Source organism: Heterodontus francisci, chromosome 34 (genome assembly GCF_036365525.1).
Source record: "Heterodontus francisci isolate sHetFra1 chromosome 34, sHetFra1.hap1, whole genome shotgun sequence".
In the NCBI taxonomy this organism is placed as follows: domain Eukaryota; kingdom Metazoa; phylum Chordata; class Chondrichthyes; order Heterodontiformes; family Heterodontidae; genus Heterodontus; species Heterodontus francisci.
In genome coordinates, this window is record NC_090404.1 from 47,375,102 (window position 1) to 47,382,552 (window position 7,451).

The 7,451-nt window shown below is 47.3% G+C and overlaps 1 non-coding gene across 1 annotated transcript; it reads left to right on the forward strand.

Moving 5' to 3' along the window:
• The first annotated feature begins 5,478 nt into the window (after nt 1-5,478).
• On the forward strand, nt 5,479-5,550 carry trnad-guc (transfer RNA aspartic acid (anticodon GUC)). The gene has a single exon. It is a non-coding gene; the product is annotated as a tRNA-Asp (tRNA).
• The last annotated feature ends 1,901 nt before the right edge of the window (nt 5,551-7,451 follow it).

Sequence of the window (7,451 nt, forward strand, 5' to 3'; positions counted from 1 at the left end):
GTGGGCCAAAACATTGAACTCCAAGTATTTTGCATATCGTGCTTGCTTCTGTTGCAAAGCCAGGAAAAGAGAGAAAAACAAACAAGTAAAGAAAGAAAGAAACAAACAAGCAAACAAGCAAAAAAAAATCATATGCGTTTCCTGCTTGCCTGTAGTGGCCGATGATGTGCAATATCAAGCCCGCAAAAGTGTGACTCCGCCGTCCAGATCTCTGCAGCTGTCACAGGACTGAACTGGATGAAAGTGTTGAATGTATGCCATCACAGAGAGGAGGCAAATCACTGTGCGATGTAACATCAATGATGTGGGATGAGGGATAAAATTGAATTGATTGAGTCAAGAGCTTTAGCGGTGGTACTGCGTCGACTGCCTGGCTCCAAAGTACAAGCCTAAATGGTGATGGAAACGTGCCCCCGCCAAGCTGACACAACATCCATGAAGCCCAAAGGTGGCTCGCAATCTCTGGCAAACTGCTGGAAGCGTTTCTGTGTGCTTCCTCGCTAGTATAGTGGTGAGTATCCCCGCCTGTCACGCGGGAGACCGTGATTCAATTCCTCGACGGGGAGGCGTGAGCGTTGCTGAGGCCACCCGAGAGGGGGAAGAGAAAACTTTTTGAATTCCAAATCGCTTTGCACTGCCGCATGGAGACTCTCATCCACAACACGTACGTGGCCCGCCACCCGTTTTATCAAAACTATCAACAGCAAACATGTTCCACACATCCGCCTATCACAATCACCGCACAACATCCGCTCTTTACTCATCAGACTGGCCACTTTCTCTTCTTTGCATTCACAAAGCGGCTCATTCAAAATGCACTAAACATATTTTCCTTGGCACATTTCATTGCTTCATTAAACCGCGACGCTTTCTGCAACCAACATGCTTTATAAGCCACGACGCAACACATTTCACTGCATCTTTCACGCGGCAGCAACACCGTTGCGTTCATAGTCTGACAGCAAAATAACCCTCTAGCAGCCACACACCACCACCTGTTCAAGGCAGATAGACAATCTGAGGAGGAAGGTCACACACCTTGTACGCCATCAAACTTCAGCAAGGGCCACCTGGACGGAAAGAAGTGAAAGGTGGCAAAGGTTAATAACCTCGAATGGCTCAGTAACAAGTGCAACGAGACAAGGTGCTCAGAGGCACTGAAGAAAGTGTTGGGAATGCTACATGCCCAATACACATAGCCTGTGCGATCCCTTTGCAAGAGCTACTCAACGTATTCGAGTGATCAGCCCTCGGACCTGATTTTTTTTTAATTCCCTTGCAGCATCCTGCCATTCTCTCTTGAATGTTAACATTCAATCTGAAAGCACACGACTTTCAGTCAGCTCACACAACAACATGCTGCCTAAACTAATCCTTCTTACCTTGTACGTCTACTTCGAATGCTAATCACCTTATCTTCTTGTCCTCTGGTTAACCCTTCCCTCCTGCCACAAAAAAGCTTTCTCGCTCAAAACAGTCCTTGTTTGGAACACCAAGATCAAAACTTCTGTGAGCACGAGAGAACAACGCCCATCTAGCACTTTTGCACACCGTGTACCTGAAGACATCCACGGCGAGCCCATGGTGCCAATCCTTCTCGCTACCCACACGAAGGATTTCTTTCTAAAGTGTGGTGTCGGGAAAGGGGAAAAGAATAATGCAGCGTGGGCCAAAACATTGAACTCCAAGTATTTTGCATATCGTGCTTGCTTCTGTTGCAAAGCCAGGAAAAGAGAGAAAAACAAACAAGTAAAGAAAGAAAGAAACAAACAAACAAACAAGCAAAAAAAAATCATATGCGTTTCCTGCTTGCCTGTAGTGGCCGATGATGTGCAATATCAAGCCCGCAAAAGTGCGGATCCGCCGTCCAGATCTCTGCAGCTGTCACAGGACTGAACTGGATGAAAGTGTTGAATGTATGCCATCACAGAGAGGAGGCAAATCACTGTGCGATGTAACATCAATGATGTGGGATGAGGGATAAAATTGAATTGATTGAGTCAAGAGCTTTAGCGGTGGTACTGCGTCGGCTGCCTGGCTCCAAAGTCTAACTGGTGATGGAAACGTGCCCCCTCCAAGCTGACACAACATCTGTGAAGCCCAAAGGTGGCTGGAAATCTCTGGCAAACTGTAGAAAGCGTCTTTGTGTGCTTCCTCGTTAGTATAGTGGTGAGTATACACGCCTGTCACGCGGGACACTGGGGTTCAATTCTCCGATGGGGAAGCGTGAGCGTTGCTGAGGCCACCCGAGAGCGGGAAGAGAAAACTTTTTGAATTCCAAATCGCTTTGCACTGCCGCATGGAGACTCTCATCCACAACACGTACGCGGCCCGCCACCCGTTTTATCAAAACTATCAACAGCAAACATGTTCCACACATCCGCCTATCACAATCACCGCACAACATCCGCTCTTTACTCATCAGACTGGCCACTTTCTCTTCTTTGCATTCACAAAGCGGCTCATTCAAAATGCACTAAACACATTTTCCTTGGCACATTTCATTGCTACATTAAACCGCGACGCTTTCCACAACCAACATGCTTTATAAGCCACGACGCAACACATTTCACTACATCTTTCACGCGGCAGCAACACCATTGCGTTCATAGTCTGACAGCAAAATAACCCTCTAGCAGCCACACACCACCACCTGTTCAAGGCAGATAGACAATCTGAGGAGGAAGGTCACACACCTTGTACGCCATCAAACTTCAGCAAGGGCCACCTGGACGGAAAGAAGTGAAAGGTGGCAAAGGTTAATAACCTCGAATGGCTCAGTAACAAGCGCAACGAGACAAGGAGCTCAGAGGCACTGAAGAAAGTGTTGGGAATGCTACATGCCCAATACACATAGCCTGTGCGATCCCTTTGCAAGAGCTACTCAACGTATTCGAGTGATCAGCCCTCGGCCCTTATTTTTTTTAATTCCCTTGCAGCATCCTGCCATTCTCTCTTGAATGTTAACATTCAATCTGAAAGCACACGACTTTCAGTCAGCTCACACAACAACATGCTGCCTAAACTAATCCTTCTTTCCTTGTCCGTCTGCTTCGAATGCGAATCACCTTATCTTCTTGTCCTCTGGTTAACCCTTCCCTCCTGCCACAAAAAGGCTTTATCGCTCAAAACAGTCCTTGTTTGGAACACCAAGATCAAACCTTCTGTGAGCACGAGAGAACAACGCCCATCTTGCACTTTTGCACACCGTGTACCTGAAGACATCCACGGCGAGCCCATGGTGCCAATCCTTCTCGATACCCACACGAAGGATTTCTTTCTAAAGTGTGGTGTCGGGAAAGGGGAAAAGAATAATGCAGCGTGGGCCAAAACATTGAACTCCAAGTATTTTGCATATCGTGCTTGCTTCTGTTGCAAAACCAGGAAAAGAGAGAAAAACAAACAAGCAAAGAAAGAAATAAACAAACAAACAAACAAGCAAAAAAAAATCATATGCGTTTCCTGCTTGCCTGCAGTGGCCGATGATGTGCAATATCAAGCCCACAAAAGTGCGAATCCGCCGTCCAGATCTCAGCAGCTGTCACAGGACTGAACTGGATGAAAGTGTTGAATGTATGCCATCACAGAGAGGAGGCAAATCACTGTGCGATGTAACATCAATGATGTGGGATGAGGGATAAAATTGAATTGATTGAGTCAAGAGCTTTAGCGGTGGTACTGCGTCGGCTGCCTGGCTCCAAAGTAGAAGCCTAAATGGTGATGGAAACGTGCCCCCTCCAAGCTGACACAACATCTATGAAGCCCAAAGGTGGCTGGCAATCTCTGGCAAACTGTAGAAAGCCTTTCTGTGTGCTTCCTTGTTAGTATAGTGGTGTGTATCACCGCCTGTCACGCGGGAGACCGGGGTTCAATTCCCCGACGGGGAGGCGTGAGTGTTGCTGAGGCCACCCCAAAGCGGGAATAGAAAACTTTTTGAATTCCAAATCGCTTTGCACTGCCGCATGGAGACTCTCATCCACAACACGTACGCGGCCCGCCACCCGTTTTATCAAAACTATCAACAGCAAACATGTTCCACACATCCGCCTATCACAATCACCGCACAACATCCGCTCTTTACTCATCAGACTGGCCACTTTCTCTTCTTTGCATTCACAAAGCGGCTCATTCAAAATGCACTAAACACATTTTCCTTGGCACATTTCATTGCTTCATTAAACCGCGACGCTTTCCACAACCAACATGCTTTGTAAGCCACGACGCAACACATTTCACTACATCTTTCACGCGGCAGCAACACCATTGCGTTCATAGTCTGACAGCAAAATAAACCTCTAGCAGCCACACACCACCAACTGTTCAAGGCAGATAGACAATCTGAGGAGGAAGGTCACACACCTTGTACGCCATCAAACTTCAGCAAGGGCCACCTGGACGGAAAGAAGTGAAAGGTGGCAAAGGTTAATAACCTCGAATGGCTCAGTAACAAGCGCAACGAGACAAGGTGCTCAGAGGCACTGAAGAAAGTGTTGGGAATGCTACATGCCCAATACACATAGCCTGTGCGATCCCTTTGCAAGAGCTACTCAACGTATTCGAGTGATCAGCCCTCGGCCCTGATTTTTTTTTAATTCCCTTGCAGCATCCTGCCATTCTCTCTTGAATGTTAACATTCAATCTGAAAGCACACGACTTTCAGTCAGCTCACACAACAACATGCTGCCTAAACTAATCCTTCTTTCCTTGTTCGTCTGCTTCGAATGCGAATCACCTTATCTTCTTGTCCTCTGGTTAACCCTTCCCTCCTGCCACAAAAAAGCTTTCTCGCTCAAAACAGTCCTTGTTTGGAACACCAAGATCAAAACTTCTGTGAGCACGAGAGAACAACGCCCATCTTGCACTTTTGCACACCGTGTACCTGAAGTCATCCACGGCGAGCCCATGGTGCCAATCCTTCTCGATACCCACACGAAGGATTTCTTTCTAAAGTGTGGTGTCGGGAAAGGGGAAAAGAATAATGCAGCGTGGGCCAAAACATTGAACTCCAAGTATTTTGCATATCGTGCTTGCTTCTGTTGCAAATCCAGGAAAAGAGAGAAAAACAAACAAGTAAAGAAAGAAAGAAACAAACAAGCAAACAAGCAAAAAAAATCATATGCGTTTCCTGCTTGCCTGCAGTGGCCGATGATGTGCAATATCAAGCCCGCAAAAGTGCGAATCCGCCGTCCAGATCTCTGCAGCTGTCACAGGACTGAACTGGATGAAAGTGTTGAATGTATGCCATCACAGAGAGGAGGCAAATCACTGTGCGATGTAACATCAATGATGTAGGATGAGGGATAAAATTGAATTGATTGAGTCAAGAGCTTTAGCGGTGGTACTGCGTCGCCTGCCTGGCTCCAAAGTAGAAGCCTAAATGGTGATGGAAACGTGCCCCCTCCAAGCTGACTCAACATCTCTGAAGCCCAAAGGAGGCTGGCAATCTCTGGCAAACTGTCGGAAGCATTTCTGTGTGCTTCCTCGTTAGTATAGTGGTGAATATCACCGCCTGTCACGCGGGAGACCGGGGTTCAATTCCCCGACGGGGAAGCGTGAGCGTTGCTGAGGCCACCCGAGAGCTGGTCGGAGAAACTTCCTGAATTCCGAATCGCTTTGCACTGCTGCATGGAGACTCTCATCCACGACGCGGCCCGCCACCCGTTTTATCAAAACTATCAACAGCAAACATGTTCCACACATCCGCCGATCACAATCACCGCACAACATCCGCTCTTTACTCATCAGACTGGCCACTTTCTCTTCTTTGCATTCACAAAGCGGCTCATTCAAAATGCACTAAACACATTTTCCTTGGCACATTTCATTGCTTCATTAAACCGCGACTTTCTACAACCAACATGCTTTGTAAGCCACGACGCAACACATTTCACTACATCTTTCACGCGGCAGCAACACCATTGCATTCATAGTCTGACAGCAAAATGACCCTCTAGCAGCCACACACCACCACCTGTTCAAGGCAGATAGACAATCTGAGGAGGAAGGTCACACACCTTGTACGCCATCAAACTTCAGCAAGGGCCACCTGGACGGAAAGAAGTGAAAGGTGGCAAAGTTTAATAACCTCGAATGGCTCAGTAACAAGTGCAATGAGATAAGGTGCTCAGAGGCACTGAAGAAAGTGTTGGGAATGCTACATGCCCAATACACATAGCCTGTGCGATCCCTTTGCAAGAGCTACTCAACGTATTCGAGTGATCAGCCCTCGGCCCTGATTTTTTTTAAATTCCCTTGCAGCATCCTGCCAATATCTCTTGAATGTTAACATTCAGTCTGAAAGCACACGACTTTCAGTCAGCTCACACAACAACATGCTGCCTAAACTAATCCTTCTTTCCTTGTACGTCTGCTTCGAATGCGAATCACCTTATCTTCTTGTCCTCTGGTTAACCCTTCCCTCCTGCCACAAAAAAGCTTTCTCGCTCAAAACAGTCCTTGTTTGGAACACCAAGATCAAACATTCTGTGAGCGCGATAGAACAACGCCCATCTTGCACTTTTCCACACCGTGTACCTGAAGACATCCACGGCGAGCCCATGGTGCCAATCCTTCTCGATACCCACACGAAGGATTTCTTTCTAAAGTGTGGTGTCGGGAAAGGGGAAAAGAATAATGCAGCGTGGGCCAAAACATTGAACTCCAAGTATTTTGCATATCGTGCTTGCTTCTGTTGCAAAGCCAGGAAAAGAGAGAAAAACAAACAAGTAAAGAAAGAAACAAACAAGCAAGCAAAAAAAAAATCATATGCGTTTCCTGTTTGCCTGTAGTGGCCGATGATGTGCAATATCAAGCCCGCAAAAGTGCGAATCCGCCGTCCAGATCTCTGCAGCTGTCACAGGACTGAACTGGATGAAAGTGTTGACTGTATGCCATCACAGAGAGGAGGCAAATCACTGTGCGATGTAACATCAATGATGTGGGATGAGGGATAAAATTGAATTGATTGAGTCAAGAGCTTTAGCGGTGGTACTGCGTCGGCTGCCTGGCTCCAAAGTAGAAGCCTAAATGGTGATGGAAACGTGCCCCCTCCAAGCTGACACAACTTCTACGAAGCCCAAATGTGGCTGGCAATCTCTGGCAAACTGTAGGAAGTTGCTCTATGTGCTTCCTCGTTAGTATAGTGGTGAGTATCCCCGCCTGTCACGCGGGCGACCGGGATTCAATTCCCCGACGGGGAGGCGTGAGCGCTGCTGAAGCCACCTGAGAGCTATTAGGGGAAACTTTTTGAATTCCAAATCGCTTTGCACTGCCGCATGGAGACTCTCATCCACAACACGTACGCGGCCCGCCACCCGTTTTATCAAAACTATCAACAGCAAACATGTTCCACACATCCGCCTATCACAATCACCGCACAACATCCGCTCTTTCCTCATCAGACTGGCCACTTTCTCTTCTTTGCATTCACAAAGCGGCTCATTCAAAATGCA